The 22,546-nt window shown below is 48.0% G+C and overlaps 1 protein-coding gene across 7 annotated transcripts in view; it reads right to left on the bottom strand.

Moving 5' to 3' along the window:
- FOXRED1 (FAD dependent oxidoreductase domain containing 1) overlaps window positions 1-22,546 on the bottom strand; it is a 942,813-nt gene that overhangs the window by 785,872 nt on the left and 134,395 nt on the right. Inside the window, exon 1 of one of the 7 annotated variants that reach the window (XR_011201504.1) lies at window positions 186-322. The exons of 5 other annotated variants lie outside the window; for them this stretch is intronic. The gene's annotated coding sequence lies outside the window, so the exon portion shown is untranslated. Of the gene's footprint in view, window positions 1-185; window positions 323-22,546 lie in introns of those variants that run through there. One more of the 7 variants, XM_069224515.1, reaches the window with a different exon arrangement.

Here is a 22,546-nt window from a genome sequence, read left to right on the forward strand (position 1 = left end):
CAAAACAGATGATCAGGCAGGTGCAGTAATGCATTACCTGGAGAATAACAACATCGGCGACCAACACAAACATTGGGCAATATTAGCAGGCAGCACAACAGCTTTACATAGTCAAATGGGAGCATGCTGAATCAGAGAAGCAATAGTGCTTTAAGGACCAAACAACAGCTTGAACTCACACTTACCAGGGACCATGGCTTCTGGAAAAAAGCAGAGAATGGGGACGGTTTTCCTTGCCTTTCCCCGGAACCATCTTAGCCATGTGGAAGATGGTGGCCTTGGACAAAGTAGTTTAGATGTTCCCTCTGCTGTCATTTCTGGCAAATCCTGAATTGACCCAAACAATCAATAGCAACGTCTTCAGACTGTGGTGTCAACAGAGGTGTCATAAAAGAATAAGACACTTGCCTTTAGTAATGTTTTATCTAGTAGAGACTGTATCTAGCAGGCGATCCCTTAACTTAAAATAACCCTCAGGTGTCAGAATGGATCTGGAAACTTTTCAAGCAGTAACTCGGCTACGCGTCAGAGTGACATGTACAGTGCCTATAAAAGTGCCACCCAAGTCCACTGACGTTTGTTACTTTTCATGACCTTTCAATGCCAGAAGGGCAGAACTGTGAAGGCTGTTGCAGTACCAGTGTGCAGACACCAAGGACTTCTTAAGAATAACCAACCATATATGATGTAATACATTTGCAGAGTGGAAAGATTGATAAGGAATATGCCGCTAGTTAGAGCCTCTACTAGCTAAGTTGTTACAGAAGATAATAATTTTCTCATTTGACAGACACTTCTAGCCACAGATTCCTTACCTTACAATAGATACCCAAGCAATATCGCTCCGGAGGTGGGTCTGCTACCAGATATAGACAAGAAACCCCTGGAGGACAAATAAGGCAATGCGTCTGTTACGACACACCAGAATGTCCAGACAATAGTGTTTCGTGATTTAAGTTGAAAGAACCACAGCACATCCAAGCATTCCAAATGTAAGTCCTTTATTCTTCTTGGGTATTCAATGAGAACAGCAAACGTTGTACCAATCCATGCATATACGGCCGACACGTGTTTTGTCGTGAAAACAACTTTTTCAAGGCTCATTAAAGACTGTAAGTTATTTGATCTGTGTCACAATATGGTCGTCTTGTAATATTCGGTGTAGAACATGCTTATCACATGTGTGGATATATCAATATATATTTGACGGTACACCTTGGTAACGAATCAAGGTTTGTACCAGGACCATGATAAGTCCAACTGTCGTGTGTTCGATCCCGTTCCTGGTTTGTAGTGGTCAGCTAAATAGTGTTTCATGATAGTGTGCAGAGTCGCACACGCTGCAGCCCAATAGATGCCCAGGACAGAGACTACACAAGCTAACGCAGTATTTGCAACCTTGGCTCTGCTTGAATGAGCATGCAAGCCCTCAGGGGGTTGTTTCTTTGCCGAAATGTAGTAGATCTTGATGCAGGATACTATTCATCTCGAGATGGTCCGTTTCTGCATGACCTTCCCTTTCTTTGCCCTCAAACAACAGAATGGAAAGTTGACTGTCCATCTGGAACTCTCTGGTATGATAAATGTAAAACGACAATGCTCTTTTTGGGGCCAGTCAGTGGAGTCTCTGCTCTTCTTTGGAAGGGTAAGGTGGAGCAAGAGGTAGGAAAGGAGAGGGTCTGGTCCACCTGAAAAGTTGTCACCACTTTCAGGTGGAAAGAGGCACCTATTTTCAGAACCAGTAAACCTGGGAAGAAAGATATATAAGGAGGCTGCACAAACCCTTGCAGCTCACTAATTCCCCTGGCTGATTTAATGGCCCTAGAAAGGCAGTTTCTAAGGTTCATAAGGGAAAAGGGCAACAGGGGATTTGAACAGGGAGAGCGATCTAGAAACCCCAAGAATGCCAATATGGCTTAACGGTACCCTTCAACGGTGCCCAAAGTAAAGCCTTATGGAGCCAATGTGAGATCAAACTACAAAACTTCAGATAAGGGACCCAAAAAGGTGTATACTGTCTCGGTTAAGAGACAGCTGGCTGCCACAACATCACAGACTTCAGGGGGGGAGGTCAAAAACTGCCAACTGCTCCATCTTCACATATGAAGGTGGAGCGTGCACAACTTCAGCTGAAGGAGCCTGTCCTGTTGGTGCAACAGTAAATCCTCCCAAAGGGGCAGCCTGACCAGAGGACCGATGCTCTTGCTCAGGAGTTCTGGATACCATACTCTGTGTCCAATCCAGAGCCACAAGAATAACTTGGGCCCAGTTGTTCCTGAGCTTCAGAGTCAGGCTATGATACCTTGGAATCCTAGCCTGAGTATCTTGGACTCGCCGCACCGGAGAATAAGCCTAAAACTGCACTATATCCAGAATAGCTCCAATGAAAGATCGTCTGAGAGGGAGACAGGTGCATGTAGGAGGCTGGCCTGGCTTGTAGTGGGTACCAGAGGTACTTACACCCTGTGCCAGGTCCAGTTATCCCTTATTAGTGTAGAAGAGGTGGTTCTAGCAGCTTAGACAGAGAAGGTAGCTATGGCAAAGCAGCTTAGGCTGAACTAGGAGACATGCAAAGCTCCTACTATACCACTTTTATCATAGCTCAATATCAGAAGAAAACACAATACACAGAGTTACTAAAAATAAAGGTACTTTATTTTTATGACAATATGCCAAAAGTATCTCAGTGAGTACCCTCAGTAAGAAGGTAAGTACTATACACAAGTTATATGTACACAAACCCAAATCAGGTAAGTAAGAGCAAGAAAAGTAATGCAAACCGGGTAGAATTACAATAGGTTGCAATAGGAGAACATAGGTATAGAGGCAACACAAACCATATACTCCAAAAGTGGAATGCAAACCACGAATGGACCCCAAACCTATGTGAGCTTGTAGAGGGTCACTGGGACTGTAAGAAAACAGTTAGGGTTAGAAAAATACCCCACCCCAAGACCCTGAAAAGTAGGAGTAAAGTGCACATACTACCCCCAGAGAGCAAAGAAGTCATGATAGGGGGATTCTGCAGGAAGAACAAACACCAGCAGTGCACTGACAACGGATGTCCGGACCTGAGTACCTGTAAGACAAGGGGACCAAGTCCAATAGTCGCAACAGTGTCCAGGGGGGGCAGGAGCCCAGGAAACCCCGGATGAAGGTGCAAGGAAGCTGCCTCCAGTTGGAAGAAGCTTGGAGTTCTGCAAGAAAGAAGAGGACTAGGGACTTCTCCTTTCGAAGACTGATGTCCCACGTCGCAATGAAGCTTGCAGAGGTGTTCCCACACAGAAAGACCACAAACAAGCCTTGCTAGCTGCAAGGGTCGCAGTAGAAGTTTTTGGGTGCTGCTGAGGACCAGGAAGGACCAGGATGTCGCCTTTTGGAGGAGGAGACAGAGGGGGCGCTCAGCAACTCAGAGAGCCCTCACAGAAGCAGGCAGCACCCGCTGAATTCCCCCAACAGGCACTTGGAAGAAGAGTGAACCGGAGTCCATGCGAAGTTACAAAAGGGAGTCCCACGTCGTCGGAGGACAACTCAGAAGGTTGTGCACTGCAGGACGGAGTGCTGGGGACCCAGGCTTGGCTGTGCACAATGGAAATCCTGGAAGAGTGCACAGGAGCCGGAGCAGCTGCAAATCACGTGGTACACAGCTTTGCAGTCTAGCGTGGGGTGGTAAGGACTTACCTCCACCAAACTTGGACTGAAGAGTCACTGGACTGTGGGAGTCAATTGGACAGAGTTGCTGTGTTCCAGGGACCACGCTAGTTTCGATGAGAGGAGACCCAGAGGACCAGTGCTGCAGTCTTTTGGTGCCTGCGTTAGCAGGGGGAAGATTCCGTCGACCCACAGGAGATTTCTTCGGAACTTCTGGTGCAGGGTGAAGGCAGGCTGCCCCCAGAGCATGCACCACCAGGAAACAGTTGAGAAAGCCAGCAGGACTAGGCGCTACAATGTTGCTGGTAGTCGTCTTGCTACTTTGTTGCGGTTTTGCAGGCATCCTGGAGCAGTCATTGGTCGATCCTTGGTAGAAGTCAAAGAGGGAGATGCAGAGGAACTCTGGTGAGCTCTTGCATTCGTTATCTGAACAATTCCCCAAAGCAGAGACCCTAAATAGCCAGAAAAGGAGGTTTGACTACCAAGTTAGGAGGATTGGCTACCAAGAGAGCTAAGAGCCTATCAGAAGGAGCCTCTGACATCACCTGCTGGCACTGGCCACTCAGAGCAGTCCAGTGTGCCCCCAACACCTCTGTTTCCAAGATGGCAGAGGTCTGGGACACACTGGAGGAGCTCTGGGCACCTCCCCTGGGAGGTACTAGTCAGGGGAGTGGTCACTCCCCTTTCCTTTGTCCAGTTTCACGCCAGAGCAGTGCTGGGGGATCCCTGAAGCGGTGTAGACTGGCTTATACAGAGATGGGCACCATCTGTACCCTTCAAAGCATTTCCAGAGGCTGGGGAGGCTACTCCTCCCCAGCCCTTCACACCTATTTCCAAAGGGAGAAGGTGTAACACCCTCTCTCAGAGGAAATCCTTTGTTCTGCCTTCCTGGGCCAGGGCTGCCTGGACCCAAGGAGGGCAGAAACCTTTCTGAGGGGTTGGCAGCAGCAGCAGCTGCAGTGGAGACCCCGGAAAGGCAGTTTGGCAGTACCCGGGTTTTGCGCTAGAGACCCGGGGGATCATGGAATTGTCCCCCCAATGCCAGAATGGTATTGGGGTGACAATCCCATGATCTTAGACATGTTACATGGTCATGTTCAGAGTTATAATTGTGAAGCTATACATAGGTAGTGACCTATGTATGGTGCACGTGTGTAAAAAGTCTGGGGAATTTGCCCTGAACGATGTGGGGGCACCTTGGCTAGTGCCAGGGTGTCCACACACTAAGTAACTTGGCACCCAACCTTCACCAGGTGAGGGTTAGACATATAGGTGACTTAGAAGTTACTTATGTGCAGTGGTAAATGGCTGTGAAATAACGTGGACGTTATTTCACGCAGGCTGCAGTGGCAGGCCTGTGTAAGAATTGTCAGAGCTCCCTATGGGTGGCAAAAGAAATGCTGCAGCCCATAGGGATCTCCTGGAACCTCAATACCCTGGGTACCTCAGTACCATATAATAGGGAATTATATGGGTGTACCAGTATGCCAATGTGAACTGGTAAATTTAGTCACATCCTGTTCGTGACAAATTTGGAAAGCAGAGAGAGCATAACCACTGAGGTTCTGGTTAGCAGAGCCTCAGTGAGACAGTTAGGCATCACACAGGGAACACATACAGGGCACATACTTATGAGCACTGGGACCCTGCCTGGCAGGGTCCCAGTGACACAGACTAAAACAACATATATACAGTGAAATATGGGGGTAACATGCCAGGTAAGATGGTACTTTCCTACAGTGCAACTCTGGTAAATGTTTCGTGAACTCCACCAAAGGCAGAAGGTCTGCCATAGTCTTGAGGTGGGAGACGACAGTCTGGGGCAAGCCATCTTTCAACAGCCAGATGTCAAGTGAGAGGAAGACAAACCTTTGACCTCCGCAGGCTTTTCATAACCCCTGCCATCACCTTAGTGAACACCCGAGTGGCACGAATAGGGAGAAGATGGATCACAGCAAACTGATAATGAACCGCAAATAGCGCTTGTGGGCAGGACAGGAATATGGAATTAGGACTCCTGCAAGTCCAGCTCAACCTTGCAGGGTCTAGTGCAGACAGAACCTGAGCCAGTAGCAGGAATCGCAACTGCGACCTATTCTGGAATCCAACACCCTCTCAATGACTCCTTTGGTCAAAAGAGCATGTACATCCTGACTGAGCAGGGAGGGGGTGGCTCTCTGCCAGCCTGTCTGTAGATGGGGGCCTGGGCAGCACAGTTTTTAGAAAACAGACAGAGTAACCCCACTGAACAATCTGAAGTAACCATTTGTCCCATGTTATGGGCTGGCAGAAGGTTAGTGAGGTGGGACCTGCCACCATTATTGGAATGAGGGCAAACTAAAGTGATTTGGAGACTGGCTGCTGAACATGGGTAGGGGTGGGGGGATGGGGTGTTGGGGCATACACTGACTAGTTTTAAGTCTGGCCGGTTGTCCCACCAAGTGTGATAAAGATGCCTCTTTCTAGCATGGTTACCCCGACCCCCTAGGTACCCAGGACATCTGGGTTCCAGGAGATCCATATGGGCTGCAGCATTTCTTTTGCCACCCATAGGGAGCTCAGACAAACCCTTACACAGGACTGCCATTGCAGCCTGCGTGAAATAGTGCACACACTATTTCACAGCCATTTTCACTGGACTTAAGTAACTTATACGTCACCTATATGTCTAACCTTCACTTGCTGAAGGTTAGGTGCAAAGTTACTAGCACTAGCAAAGGTGCCTCCACATAGTTCAAGGCCATTTCCCAGGACTTTGTGAGTATGGGGACGCCATTACATGTGTGCACTACATATAGGTCAATATCTATATGTAGCTTCACAATGGTAACTCTGAATATGGCCATGTAACACGTCTAAGATCATGGAATTGTCCCCCGATTCCAAATCTGGTTTTGGGGAGCCAATTCCATGCATCCTGGGGGCTCCACCATGGACCCCCAGTACTGCCAAACCAGCTCTCTGAGGCTTGCACTGCAGCTACAGCTCGTTCACCTCACAGACCGGGTTCTGCCCTCCTGGGGTCTTGGGCAGCCCAGTTCCAGGAAGGCAGAACAAAGCATTTCCTCTGAGAGTAGGGTGTTACACCCTCTCCCTTTGGAAATATTTGTTACAGGCTGGGGAGGGGTAGCCTCCCCCAGTCTCTGGAAATGCTGTGAAGGCACAGATTGGGTCCTCCTTGCATAAACCCGTCTACACTGATTCAGGGACCCCTTCTCCCCTGCTTTGGCGGGAAACTAGACAAAGGAAAGGAGAGTGACTACTCCCCTGTCCATCACCACCCCAGGGGTGGTGCCCAGAGCTCCTCCAGTGTGTCCCAGAGTTCAGCCATCTTGGTTTGCAAGGGGTGGGTGCACTCTGGAGGGCTGTGAATGGCCAGTGCCAGCAGGTGATGTCAGAGACCCCTCCTGATAGGTCCATACCTGATAAGGTAGCCAATCCCCCTAACAGGGCTATTTAGGGTCTCTCCTGTGGGTTCTGTTCAGATTCTGCTTCCAAGTTTCCTTCAGGAATCCTCTGCAACAACTTCAGCATCCTCTGCGGATCAACCACAGCCTGCTCCAAGAAACACTGTAATTGCAACAAAGTGTCTACAAGAGACACTTTTCTTCAGTAACCTCAGCTCCAAGTCAGCAACTGCAACAGTTTCCACGGTGTGCATGCTCGGAGGACTCCCTACCTTCATCCTGCACCAGAAGTACCAAAGAAATCTCCCGTGAAGTGACGAGTCACTCCCCTGCTCCAAGCAGGCACCTTCCAAGGCGACGACCGGTACCCTGGGACTCCTCTCACAGCGACGAGCGTGCTCCTAAGGACACAAAGGGAGGACATAATCGACAGATTGTCCTGAGGTCCTGCTGACGCCATTTGGAGGAGATAAGACCTTGCCTTCCCTGAGAACGACAGTACCCCTGTCTTTTTCACCTCCTGAGGCCTCTGTGCACTCTTTGTAAAATTCCTTTATGCTCAGCCTGGCCCAGGTCCCCAGCACTCCACCCTGCGACACTCAACTCGCTGAGTTGTTCTCCGGCGCCATGGGACCACACCAATAGCCACGGAACAGGCAAAAGACAGAATTGGTGTTGCATGGGGCCATGGAGAGGCCCCAAGGACCTGGCAGTAGCTTGGCTGTTCCAACGCTAAATCTGCCTTGTCTCAGGCCTGTCGAGAAAGGGAAGCACTAGCTCTCAAAAGGTAAACTTCTTGCTGCCAGTGGATTCAGCATCAGGCAACGCCAGCCTGGCTTTGCATTAGAATCAGCTATAATGATTGGGTCAGCAGCATCGGGAACATCATTACTGGAACAAGCTCTAGATAAATTTGCGGTTTCACAGTCAGAGCTGTTCCAGATCCAGCACCAGATTCAGAGGGCCCATCAGGCGCAGAGGGTGGACTCGGCTGGCCAAAAAATGTAGTGCATGGCCTCATACAATTCACAGAGGTTTTTTTTGGGGGGGGGGGTTCACCCTTGCTCTGGAAAACTCAGACAGATGTGGAGCAGACCCAGAGTCAGGCTCTGTGTGGAAGCGTGGCCTAGAGTGACATTCTTACAGCTCCTCAGAAGATTTGAACCAGCACAGTATAATTGAAGAGAGCTTTAACTTCTTCTATTTCTTGGAATTTGGTGATTTGACAACTTTGAGCGCTAAGACAAGCACTTGGAACAACTCCCTGAACAGGGCCCAGGATCTTCCTCGCAACTGGAGCATCTTGGAGTCGACTGGCAACTAGGAGCTTCAAGGAGCACTAACTTGGTGACTTGAGGTTCATGGCATAGCAGTCACAGGCAAACCAGATGGGGGTTTGTCACAGACATCTGTCTGTGACAGGATCCACAGAGTTTAAACCCCACCGATTTCTTGGGGGAAAATCGCTACACACTGGAATACATGTGCCAAAAAATAGTCTTGACAAAACATTGAAAAGAGTCTGTCGAAAAAAATGACAGGAGGTAGCTCTCTCCGGATTCGACAGAGTAACATGGAAAGAAAAGAGCTGTCAGTGCACTGGCGTGGCGCATATATAGCAACTGTCACGTCACTTCTGGCACGAATGCAACCGACGGTCTTGCAGTGATACTGCCTGAAAAGTTTCTGGATTCAGTCTGTCGCCTGGGAATTATGCCAAGATAAGTAATCTGCAGCTAGAAGTGTCTAGCAAATAAAAACTTCAACATGTCAGAGGCCAGGTGCTATCACTACACGCAAGTCAGACACTGGGGTGCTGCACTCCACAACTGAAGCCTTGACTAGTCATCCACCGACTAAATATGAACAGTGGAACCTCTCTAAAGACAGCAATCTAAAACTAATGTTAAACAGTGTCCCCTTTAGCTGGGTAACGTTCTGAAAACCACACTCAAAAGCGATGGGAAAGAGTTGGTATGTTTGGATGCATACCATCAAGATCTGCTACAGCAAAAGAAACCCTAGCCAAAACAGCTGACTATTTATACCAAACCCCAGTGAAACTGTGGTAATTGGACAAATGAAGACCTGAGGGGCTGCAGGCGGACAGTGGTACTCTTATACACATGTTGTGGCTCTGTCTGAAATTTCAAACTTACTTAAGTGCATTCCTCAACATGCAGGATGACAAGCTGGTAAAATTGTTTTGTACACGTGTGTTCTGGTGCACTCTCCAGGATGATCTGAACCTTCAGAAATGTGAAAACAGTTTTACCGAGGACAATTTGATATAATCTGAAAATTACATTTTCATGAAATGAATGTGGGAGATTGTGACATTGTGTTGGACAAAATGAGAAGTACATATTTTGAAGGCGATTATGATGTTCTGGATGATATGATGAATTAGCTTTTGTGAAGCCTCAAAACTGATTTTTTTTTAAAGAAGTGACAAGGAATTTTATGTTTTTGCATGAACTTTCGTTATGGATCAATAAACAAAACACAAAAGATGAAGATGGAATTGCAACCCCCTTGCCCCCCATATTTCAACCAACAATAGGGTTGGCCTAATCAGTATGGCCCCCACCACAATACCAAGCACCCTTTCTGCAGCACCCTGCCCAATGGTCCTACTCCAACCCCCCACCTCCTTTTTTAGACAGAGGTCACGGGAGGGGCAAAGGGAGGAGAAAAGAAGTGCAGTGGCGCCGAAAAGAGGATACCATGGAAAACCCAACATACAGGGAGGCCACCCCAGGGACGAGCAAGACAGCCAAACTAGACGCAGATAAAACAATCAATATCATTAACTTAAGCAAACGGTCATTAAGTCAAGCCGAAACTCGAGCTTTAAGTAAAGGTCTGAATGTTGTGCCTACCCCACAAGTCGATTTGTTTAAAACCAGAACAGAATTAGCAGGCTTGTTCCACAAGATTCGCTTAAAAACCTTCTTCCTTGGGAAGGAATAAGAGACCCCTGAGCAAAACACAGGCCTGCGACCTAAGTCGACTTTCTGTCCCGCAGCAGGTCAAATGCCCCCTGAAGTGCTGGCATTCGAGAAGTCAGTGTCCCTTAAGATCAATGGGCTCGCTGAGTCATCTAACAAAATATTCCATAACATGAGCAAGGAGGAGCAAGAGGCACTCAAGAGCCTAACAGCCGACCCAAGCATTATTATAAAACCAGCGGACAAGGGTGGGGCAACGGTGATTCTCCCACACAAAATGTACAAAGATGAATGTGAGCGACTTCTGGGCAACACCAAACATTATAAAGTCTGGCTCGTGACCCTACACCGGATATCCAAGAAGAAATTGCCTTCCTAGTGACAAAAGGGACGGAGAATAACTGTCTCACAGAACACGAGGCAGCCTTTCTAATACAAGCTAATCCGAAAATCCCATACTTCTATATCTTACCAAAAGTACACAAAGAAAAGATTCCACCCCGCGGGAGACCTATAGTATCTGGGATAGGCTCAGTGTTAGAGCCCCTGTCTAAGTTTGTGGATTTCTTCCTACAACCATTGGTTAAAAGAATCCCGACTTAACTCAAGGACGCCACCCATGTCCTACTGTTACTGGAATCCTTGTCCTTTGACAAGACAAAAGAACTCCTGATCACCCTAGACGTGGAATCGCTATATACAAACATCCCCCAAGAAGCCACTCTGGAAGTGATAAGCAACCTCCTAGAAGCAAATATTGATGAATCCAAACCCCCCCCCCGGGTTTCGTACTGGACCTAGCGCACCTTGCTCTTACAAGAAACTTCTTCAAATTTGAAGAGAGTTTCTTCCTACAGACACAAGGGACATCTATGGGCAGCACTTTTGCCCCCAGTTTGGCTTGCTTGTATGTCAACAATTTCGAGAAACTGGTGGTCCTCAACGATGACAACCCCTACCGAGACCAGATAAAACTCTGGATGAGATACATTGACGACGTACTGCTGATATGGACTGGCAGTAAGGAAGAGGCCCTCGCTTTCGCCGTCTGGCTCAACGGGGCCAATCCCTTCCTCACCTTCACCATGAACATAGGTGATAATAGACTACCGTTCCTTGACCTACTCATCTACGAACACGATGGTGGTTTGTCTACAGAAGTGTACTATAAACCGACGGACTGTAACAATCTGCTACAATACCAGAGTTTCCACCCACGAGTTCTGAGAGATAACCTCCCAGTCGGCCAGTTCCTACGTCTGAGACGGAACTGCTCGTCTACGGCTGACTACCACAAACACGCTGATAAGTTAACCAACAAGTTATACACCAAGGACTACCCCCCACACTTGATCAGGAGAGCCCGTAAGAGAGCACGCAACAATAACAGGGATCAGTTGTTGCAACCCCAAACATCCAAACCAGACCTTGAGAAAATTGTGTGTGTCACCACGTTCAACCCTCTATCCAACACAATTCAGAAGATCATAAAAGACAATTGGAAGATCCTCACATCAGGTGGTTTACCCTTTGAACTGCCACTACATGCGTATAAAAGGGCAACCAATATACGCGATATAGTGGTTCATACAAGACCTAAAGATAAGCCTCATACAACACAGACTACGCATTGGCAGACCTCACCTCCCACAGGCCACTACCCGTGTGGCAACTGCAGCGTGTGCTGCCTTACACGTAGATCCACCTCCATCAACCTTGACCTAAAAAACCCAGGGGTTCAAAAATCACTTACGAATTGTAACAGCAAGAACGTAGTCTATCTTATCAAATGCCCTTGCCCACTCAAATATGTGGGTATGACCACTAGAAAGGTCAGCACCAGAATCTGTGTGCATAGAAGTACGATTCGGTGCAAGCGAGACGCAAAAAAAAACAACCTACCAGCCATTTCCTGTTAAAAAAAAATCACTCTCCAGACGATATGTCATGGACGATTCTCAAACAATTTCCACTCACAACCCCCAACATGTCAAATAACCTGTTTAGGGCTGAACAACGCTGGATTTGGAGGCTACACACCGATACGGTGGGTCTGAATGATGAGATACCCTGGTTCTCTCTCCAACATTAGACCTTTCTCATGACCTATATACTCTTTCAGTCCTAGCCTTCCCTGCCCCCCCCCTTCTGCACATGCCTTCTCTCCTCTCCTCCCTCCCACCCCTTTTTTCCCCCCTCTTCCCTCTTTTCCCCCTTCCCCAGCACCGCTAATTCCTTTTCCCCTCCTTGTGTTCTTGCACCCCCTCCCCTTCCCCATCCTTGGTCTCTCTTCCTTTCCCCCCCCTTCTTGGTTTGTTTCCCCTTTTTTCTCCTTTCTTTCTCCTTCTTTCTCTTTTTTCCCCCCCTTTTTTCTGCCTCGTCTCACCCTCTTGCCATACCTTTCCTCTCCCCTCCCCCTCCACACTTCCCCTCTTTCAACATCCCCCCTCCCCCCTCTCTCTCTTTGCCTCCTGCCTGTCTCCCAGGCGGTAGGCTACCGGGGACCTTCCACTGTCGCGCTAGCCGGGAAACTACTTCTCCCTGCGGCCCCCGCGGGGACCGCGCCCTTCATGACGCTGTCCCGCGCGAGGGCTCTGTCTCTTCGGCCGCCGGGAAACTACATCTCCTGGCGTCCCCCGCGCCTTTCATGACGCTGTCCCTCGCGAGGGCGCTGCCTCGCTGCCTCCCTGCCTCTTCGGCCACCCCGGGTACTATCGCCTCCGGGGCATACCGGCAATGTCCTTCCGGGCGCCTGCCCTCACAACGTTGAGGCGCGTTTTCGCTGGACGAACGAACTTCCGCCAGTCGCGTCCAATTAGGGCCTGGACCGTGGGCCGCGACGGTGAGCACCAGCACCCGAGGCTCCTTTACGGCAATCAATGATACTATAACTACCAGTCTCTCGCAGGCCACTTTATTCAAGCGGTCCTGTGAGAGGTCGGTCTAGGCGCATAGAGAGCGCCCGCCTTTGATGCAGTGAGTGAGCCGGCCACCATTGGACGTACAGATAAGAATTTCTCTACTTTTCCCCCTCTTTTTTCCTCTACTTCTTCCCCACTGCTTCACTTTCTTGCATGTGTTGCAGTGTTCCTGGTTTTTCCTTGCCTATATCATTATTAATCTTTTGTGTTACTCAACTCTTTCCTTTGTTCTCCCCCTCCCTTTTTCTACCCTTCCCCCTTTATTTAGTATAAGCCCCCTTTTTACTAATTCTTCTTCCTGTCCATGCCTCTACCTTTAATCTTAGGTTCTGGACCCGCATAGGTGTCCTACATTCCAGGGCCTTGCCCTCGTTTTCCTAGGGGTCCCCATCCCCTGTCTGCCCCTTTTCCTCTCATGTGGCTTCTTCCCTTTTTATTCCTTCTTTCCCTATCCTTAGAGTCTGACTATAAGGGGACGCTCCCTCTCCTGGACACCGGAGGCTAATAGCCTCTTGTGATAGGGTAAGAAATTCTCCCCTTCTTGTTGTCCTTCACGCTATGACGTGCCATACCATTACTTATGTGAAGTATGCCTTACGCACCCAGTATTGCTGCATCTTGCATGCTCCCATTCACGTGTGTTGTGGATTGCTGTGTATTGCTGTGTCACTTTGTCACCCCTAGTACCGGACTGATTTGTTTTACTTCCTTTAGGTACTCCCCAGGTATTTCCTCGGCAAGGTAGGCCCCCCCCCCCGCCCATCCGGGTGTCACTTATTATTATTTCTATTTAATTGTTACTATCTATCAAACGCTTACTAAGCATGTATAGCAGGGATCCTTCGCCCTGATGAATGCCCTGAGACCTTCCATAGCTCAATTTTGAGGGCAGAAACATGTCGGTTTCTTCCTTTTAGATAGGAGACCCAGTGAGTCATCACTCTCACTTTGGTGTCCCAGTCCTCTTTTTAATCACATCAAACAGAACCTTCTATTAAAATACTTACATAGGTATCTGTTTAGGTGTTTTTATTTCTTAGTCTAGCTGGATCCCTTTTCCAGAACCAGAATTGATTTACGCACTCCCTCCTGTTCCTTTAACAATGAGGTTGAGTCCGCCCAGGTGGCATTGTCCTACCTGGGTGGGGCTAGGTGGTCATATGATGAAGCATGACACCATAGAGTGTGTAAGACCACCTAGTCCGTAAAGGAAATTCCCCTTCGATTCCATACACCTTAGTCCACCCTTGTCTCGCCTCTAGTTGAGGCTCACGAGGGGCATAGTGCTACAAATGATACACTACTGACCTGCCCCCGTTACAAGAACCCCGTCCTCCCAATTGTGTTTTTGTGGTGGAATTGTTCAGACATTTTGTGATTTATGGTTGAGTATAGCTAGACTGATCTATTACACCTGCCTGAATTTTTATTCAAGTTTTGAATACTGAAAAATTCACAATTCTCTCCCATCCCTGCACCCAGAGCTTGCTTGATAGTTATTGCGTGAAAGTTTGGAAATGTTTAGGTCAGAGGCCCTGTCAGATGTGCAATTAGTTACCTCTGATTACTTTTTCTTGTATATACATGTTCCACACTGCCAGTCCCAAGATGTCATACTTTGCCTGGCCAATAAGCAAACCTTTTCCCCATTATTAAAATGGTACTATGGACTCTGGTATCTGCTGGAAATAGAGAACATCACCGACTACTGCTTGTAGAGTTCATAACACTGAGACACACTGAACACCATTCCTATGTTTCCCGTCATCTAAACTGAGAAAACTCATCTGCACTTGTTGTCTTAGGGTAATTTAAATCACCACAAGTGAAGATGACTGCATGCCACATGCCTAGACAGCCTCTCCGCACAAGACAGAAAAAAACATGAATGCCCAAATACCTAGTTGGTAAAAGGAGTAATTCATTGCTGTCTTTGGTGGTAGGGAAGAATTTGTGTATTTTCTCGTTACAGTGCTCCTGTACCGAGGACGTAATCATTACGTCCCGGCACCGGCGCTTGCTAGCGCTCCCTCAGTCGGCTCAACATCCCCCCTCCCCCCCCCATGGCTGGGCAGGAAGAGGAGATTGCTTTCCCTTCCATCCCGACCCGACCCCCCCCCCCCCCAGTGACGTATGATGACGGACCGCATCAGAAGTAACCTCCCATCCAGCGCGATGTGGAAGAGAAGGATAAGTTACTTACCTGTAAATCCTAGTTCTCTTCCAGGGGTATCCTCATCAAAGTCATAAACATTGAATATTCCCGCCCTTGTGCGGGGACCCCGGAGCATATATATATAAAATACATACATATTATCATGTGTAAAACAGCAATGCAGGCTATAATCATAAATAGGCTAAAATGCTTTATTTCTATGCAAGTTTTTTTTTTTTTTTTTTTATATTATAAAATCACAATAGATCATAAATATCTACCTAAGCCCCAAAAACTGGACTTAGGGAAGTAAACAGCAGTAAATAGCAGAGAAAAATAGAAAAAAACACATTGAAAAACAATGAAGCATTCTTAGCCAATAGGCTGCATGCAGGTTAACACAGGAGAACCATAAAAACTTTGGCACCGTGCCTTTAAGACCGTGAGCACCTCCAGTATCCCACCATGCCTCAGGGGTGAAGGGAAGGTGACAGTTGGTTCACAGTTAGGTCAGTACTTTTTTACGGTGACAATCTGTGTAACTGATCAGAAAGATAATCTGTCCTGCACTTCTAGGAGACTTGAGTCCGGGGAGGAGGGTGGGTTGTTTATGACTTTGATGAGGATACCCCTGGAAGAGAACTAGGATTTACAGGTAAGTAACTTATCCTTCTCTTCCAGGGGATCCTCATCAATAGTCATAAACATTGAATAGATTAGCAAGCCCATCCCTAAACTCTGCGGACTGTCTGAAAGAAGTGCAGGAAAGAATACATATTCATGCAAATAGATTTCTAAGAGAGGCCTGCCCCACCTGGGCATCCGCTCTTGCATCCGAGTCTAAACAGTAATGCTTAGTAAAGGTATGCACAGACTTCCATGTAGCAGCCTTACAAATCTCGGAAATTGGTACATTGTTAAGGAGGGCAGCAGTAGCCGCTTTTCCCCTTGTGGAATGCGCTTTTGGCCTAGCCAGTAATTGCTTATTAGCCAGTTGGTAAGTGTTAACAATACAAGACACAATGCATCTTGATATCGTTCGTTTAGACGCTGCCTCTCCTGTTCTTAAATGACCATAATTCAGAAACAAATGGTTAGAATGTCTAATCGGTTTTGTTTTGTCCAAATAGAATTTCAGCACTCTTTTCAAGTCTAAAGAATGCAATGCTTTCTCAGCCGGAGTCTCCGGATTGGGAAAGAAAGTCGGTAAAGATATAGTCTGATTGATATGGAATTCTGACACCACCTTCGGAAGGAAAGATGGGTGAGTTCGCAGAACCACTCTATTATCGTGAAAAACCGTGTACGGTTCTCTGCAAGACAGAGCCTGAATTTCGCTGACCCTCCTCGCTGAAGTAATGGCCACCAAAAAAGCCGTCTTCCACGTAAGGTGCTGTAAAGAGGCCTTGTGGATAGGTTCAAAGGGAGGGCCCATAAGTTTTGACAGGACTACATTCAGTTCCCATGGAGGAGAAGGTCTCCGAATGGGAGGAAAAACCTTTTTCAAGCCTTCTAAGAAATCCTTGACTACAGGTATCGTAAAGAAGGATTCCTGAGAAGGCGACTTACGATACGCTGTAATCGCAGACAAATGAACCTTAATAGAAGATACCTGCAGACCAGACTTCGCCAGATGAAGCAAATAGGACAGTATGACATCCTCCTGAGCTCGTATGGGATTTATACCTGGTTGAGAGCACCAGATGTAAAATCTCTTCCACTTAAAAGCGTAAGAACGCCGCGTGGAAGGTCGTTTTGACTCTTTCAAGATGTTCATGCACTCCTGTGAGAGCCCTAGTTGCCCATACTGTAGGAATTCAGGAGCCATGCTGTCAAGCTCAGAGAGGGAAGGTTGGGATGTAGGATTCTGCCTTCCATTCTGCTCAGGAGATCCGGTCTGCACGGCAACCTCCTGTGAGGTTTTTCCGATAAGTTGAGTAGATCCGTGTACCAGAATTGGCGGGGCCATTGTGGCGCTATCAGAATCATTCTGGTTCTGGAGTTGTAAAGTTTGTTGATTACTGCCGGTATGAGGGGAATCGGTGGAAAGGCGTAGAGAAATATCCCTGACCAGTTGATCAACAGGGCATTCCCTTGAGATCCCGGACGGCAGAACCTGGATGCGAAGTCTGGGCATTTCTTGTTTGCTTCGTCTGCAAAGAGATCCAACTGGGGTCGACCCCATTGACCGAAGATGTCCTCGACGACTTCGTCGTGTAGGACCCAGTCATGCGCGTCTTCTAGATGTCTGCTCAGGAAATCTGCCTCTACGTTTTGCTGACCTGGCAGGTGTATCGCTGTGATAGACATTCCCCTGGCCAGGAGCCAATGCCATATCGTTTGGGACTCTCGAGACAGAGGTAGTGATCTTGTTCCCCCCTGTTTGTTCAGGTAATACATTGTGGTTGTATTGTCTGTCTGAATTAGGAGAGATTTCCCCTGAACCAATGGAGAGAAAGATTTGAGAGCCAGATGGACCGCTCTGAGCTCCAGTAGATTTATGTGATAGTTCTTTTCCTTGTCGGACCACAGACCCTGAGCTTGGAAGGAACCCAGATGAGCACCCCAACCCTGAAGAGACGCATCCGTTACCAGAGTGTCGGCTGGAATTGTCTGGTGAAACGGAGAACCTATCGACAGGTGAGGTCTTTGCATCCACCATTGTAGTGATTGAAAAGCCGCTGCTGGTAGTCGTACTCTGTCCTCCCAGCGACCAGTCTTTTGGCTCCAGTTGTTCTCTAATGCCTCCTGAAGGGGCCTCATGTGTAGCCTGGCATTCGGGACAATGAAGATGCTTGAAGCCATGGAGCCCAGAAGCGATGTCACCTGACGAGCAGTAGGTGCATCGGCTGTTAATAGTTGTTGACACTTCCTGTGGATTGATAAAAGTCGTTCCTCCGAAGGATACACTCTTTGGAGCTCTGTGTTTAGTATAGCTCCCAGGTAGTGGAGGTTTTGTGTTGGAATCAAGGTTGACTTGTTGTGGTTGATTTGAAGACCTAGAGACTCGAAAGTTCTTAGTACAATGTCTCGATGTTTTCTCGCCTGATCCGGAGAGGAAGCCTTCAATAGCCAGTCGCCCAGGTAGGGGTAGACGAATATTTTTTGCCTTCGAAGATGTGCCGCTACCATTGCTACACATTTTGAAAAGACTCGGGTTGCAGACTTCAGGCCGAATGGTAGGACTCTGAATTGGTAGTGCTGTGACGCTATCTGGAAACGTAAGAATTTCCGATGTTTGGATGCTATTGGGATGTGAAAATATGCATCCTGTAGGTCGATGGAGCACATCCAGTCTCCCTGATGCAGTTGCGGAACAATCTGGTGAAGGGCTAGCATCCTGAACTTCTGTTTTCTTATGTACTTGTTCAGGAGCCGTAAGTCCAGAATTGGCCTGAAGATGCCCTGTTGACCTTTTTTCGCCACCAGAAAGTAACGGGAGTACACCCCTTTTCCTTTTTGTGCCGGAGGAACCTTTTCTACAGCTTTCTTTTGTAGGAGTGCAAGAACTTCCTTGCGTAGCAGGCTGAGATGAGAAGGAAAACATCTTGCTGGCGGCAAGTGTGGCGGAGGTTTTTTGAAAAGGAGAGAATAGCCAGGTTCGACAATATTGAGCACCCATTTGTCTCTTGTGATGGAGTGCCACTCGTGAAGATGATGCGTAATACTTCCCCCCCACCGGAGTGGTGCACAGTGCTGAGGGAAGCAATGCTTCATTGCTTTGTTGGTGTCTTTGCTGTAGACTGTTGAGGTCTACTTGCCCCTCGGTCTCTTGTGGGTCTACGTGCCTGAAACAGGGGACGTCCCTGTCGTTGTTGTGGCCTCTGAGACCAGTGAGGGGTTTGAACCCTCTGCTGGAATGGTCGTCTGTCGTACGGCCTGTACCTCCGCCTGAAGTCTTTCTTACGTTCCAGGCCCACTGCCCTCATAGTGTCCACCTCCGTTTTCATTCGGGCCATCTCTTCATCCGCGTGGGTACCGAACAACGAATTCCCGCTGAATGGGAGGTTTAAAATGCGTTGCTGTGCTTCCTGTTTCAGACCCGTGAGCCGTAGCCAGGAAGACCTCCTAGCACAGATTCCGTGCGCTTACCCATGCGCAGCCAAATCCGCCCCGTCCGCCGCCGCGCTGATGACCTGGTTAGATACTAGGCCCCCTTCCTGCAAGATTTCCTGGAAGTCCTGTCTATCTTCCCTGGGCAACTTTTCTGTAAATCTGTGGAGTGAGTCCCACAGAGAGCGGTCATATCTGCCCAGAAGTGCTGAGGCGCTGGAGACCTTCATAGCAGATGCCGCCGTACCGCACATCTTTCTCCCCAGGGAGTCTAGGTGTCTGCTCTCCTTATCCGGGGGGACTGTGGAAGATGATGCCACAGAGTGTTTTTCTGGCTGCGGCTAAGATAACAGAGTCTGGTGGCGGATCCTTCCGCAGGAATAAAGGATCTTGCTCCGGAGCTTTGTACTTCTTTTGAATCCTAGCCGGGGCAGACTTGAGTGGCTGGAGTCAGAAAGGTGTCCATAGTAGGTTGTAGCAAACCCGGTACTAGTGGCAGCAGTTTTCTCTAGACTGATCTGTGTTGTAGGGTCTCAAAGATAACCGAGGATGAGGTGGCCGGCTCCGGTACCTCAATATTTAGTTTCTGCGCTCCCCTTAAAAGAACCTCATTAAAAGTGGTGATATCATCCACCGGTGAGATCCTAGCAGGTGGAGAATCTGTCAGTGTGGGGGAGTAGCGCCCAACAGACGATCCTGAAGAAGACCAAGAAGGTGATCTTCTGTGTGGTGTTCGCGACCTGGTTCTCCTTCGGGAACGAGACCTGCTACGAGAAGCTGTAGCAGAGTGTGCAGGTCTTGTGGTCGGCTGACGAGAAGCAGAACGAGCCCGTCCTGCTCTAGCTGTAGGCGATGGCGTTCTAGGTAATGAGGCAGTAGGAGAATACATCCTAGAGTATTGGGAATCCGGGGATGCTGCCGGTCTATTCAGGCTCTCTAACCATCTAGGTGATAGAGTGATGGGAGAAACATGCCCCGATGAGCCCGCTCTGGAATGGGATGATGCACTCCGTATAGAGACCACCGGTGAGGGAGCTTTATCCGCTGGCTCTACTGCCTGTGACAGCTGAAGGTTGTGTCGACGTCGATTGCATCCTCGACGTCGAAAGTTGCGATGGCTGGTCTGTTCTCGACGTCGAAGGTCTTGACGTCGAAGGTCTCGACGTTGAATGTCTGGACGCCGATCGCGGGACCTGGACCTACTCGCCGTCGTGTGTCTCGACGTTGAGTGGCGAGTGGTCGACGGCGGATGTTCATGCCGTCGTGGTGTTTTTGGCGTTGTGTCCTTCGACGCCAAGGGGCGAGATGTTCTCGACGGCGAACGGGAGCGCCGGAGATGGCTCGACGCCGAACGGCGGTCTGCCGTCGACGGAGATGTACCCCTGTGCTGTCCATGCTTCGACGCTTTGTCCCTCGACGTCGGTCTGGTCACCGTCGACGGCGATCTATGCCGGTGAGACGGTGGCGCCGATGACGTCGATGGAGAACAAACAGGCACAATCCTACCTGTCGACGTCGATCTGGCCATTCCTTCTGTTGTAGGCCTGGGAAGTGAAGCGGATGTTGACTTTTTCCTCTCCTGAAGCCCATGTAGCCTGATTTTCTCTCTGTCTTTGAGAGTCCTCCTTGACATCTTCTTACAATACTTGCAGGTGTCAGGACAGTGACTCTGTGGCAGGCAGACAATACACAGAGAGTGTGGGTCTGACTGGGCTTTCTTCTTCCCACAAGGACATTTTACAAAAAGAGATGGCATTTTCTGTCAGAAAAGACTGCCAAACTCAGACAAAAGATGTTATCTGTCGAGTAAACAGGAAAAACACTATTTTTAGGGATTTTTCTGAAGAAAAAACTCAGAAAAACTGAGAGCTCAATGCTCCAGGATCCTCTCAGAAGAAGCCGGAAAAAAGAACTGACCTAACTGAACCAACTGTCACCTTCCCTTCACCCCTGAGGCATGGTGGGATACTGGAGGTGCTCAGGGTCTTAAAGGCACGGTGCCAAAGTTTTTATGGTTCTCCTGTGTTAACCTGCATGCAGCCTATTTTCTAAGAATGCTTCATTGTTTTTCAATGTGTTTTTTTCTATTTTTCTCTGCTATTTACTGTTGTTTACTTCCCTAAGTCCAGTTTTTGGGGCTTAGGTAGATATTTATGATCTATTGTGATTTTATAATATTAAAAAAAAAAAAAAAAAAAAAAACTTGCATAGAAATAAAGCATTTTAGCCTATTTATGATTATAGCCTGCATTGCTGTTTTACACATGATAATATGTATGTATTTTATATATACATGCTCCGGGGTCCCCGCACAAGGGCGGGAATATTCAATGTTTATGACTATTGATGAGGATCCCCTGGAAGAGAAATGCTCTGCATTTCCCTTTCACTCGGGAGGAGGGGGCAAGCAGAGGCATGAAAAGAAAGGAAAGGCCTTTCCTTTCATGTCTCTGCAAGCATTTCTGCTGTCCGATCGCGATGCGATCAGGCAGCAGAAATGCCCACTAGACACCAGGGAATTGTTTTTCCCAGACTTACTCATTAGCGGAGCGGGCCCTTGGGCAAGGGACGCTCCCCAGGGGGCAAAATTAGACCTTTGCCTAAGGGGTCGCTCCCGATACATAAAAACATAAGATAAATAAAATATATATATATATATATATATATATATATATATATATATATATATATATATATATGTCTCTGGTGTCTAGAGGTTTCTGCCACCCCTGGGGGCAGAAGAGGCCTAAAAATAATTTGGCCCCTCGGGGAGCGACCCTTGCCCAAGGAAATTTTTATGTGTCCAGATAGTGTTTAGGGGCATTTCCTTTCACAGGCACTAGACTAGGCCTACCCACACAAGTGAGGTACCATTTTTATCGAGAGACTTGGGGAAACGGTGGGTGGAAGGAAATTTGTGGCTCCTCTCAGATTCCAGAACTTTGTCACCGAAATGTGAGGAAAAAGTGTTCTTTTGGCCAAATTTTGAGGTTTGTAAAGGATTCTGGGTAACAGAGCCTGGTGAGAGAACAAGTCACCCCATCTTGGATTCCCATAGGTGTCTAGTTTTTAAAAATGCAGTAGGTTTCCCTAGGTACCGGCTGAGCTAGAGGCCAAAATCTACAGCTAGGCACTTTGCAAAAAACACATCAGATTTCAATGTAAAAATGTGATGTGTCCACGTTGCGTTGCCTATCGCAAGCATTAGGCCTACCCACGCAAGTGAGGTACCACTTTTATCGGGAGACTTGCGGGAACACAGAATAGCAAAACAAGTGTTATTGCCCCTTGTCTTTCTCTACGTTTTTTCCTTCCAAAAGTAAGACTGTGTCAAAAAAAAAAAAAGACATCTATTTGAGAAATGCCTTGTAATTCACATGCTAGTATGGGCACCCCGGAATTCAGAGA

Source organism: Pleurodeles waltl, chromosome 3_1 (genome assembly GCF_031143425.1).
Source record: "Pleurodeles waltl isolate 20211129_DDA chromosome 3_1, aPleWal1.hap1.20221129, whole genome shotgun sequence".
Lineage (NCBI taxonomy): Eukaryota > Metazoa > Chordata > Amphibia > Caudata > Salamandridae > Pleurodeles > Pleurodeles waltl.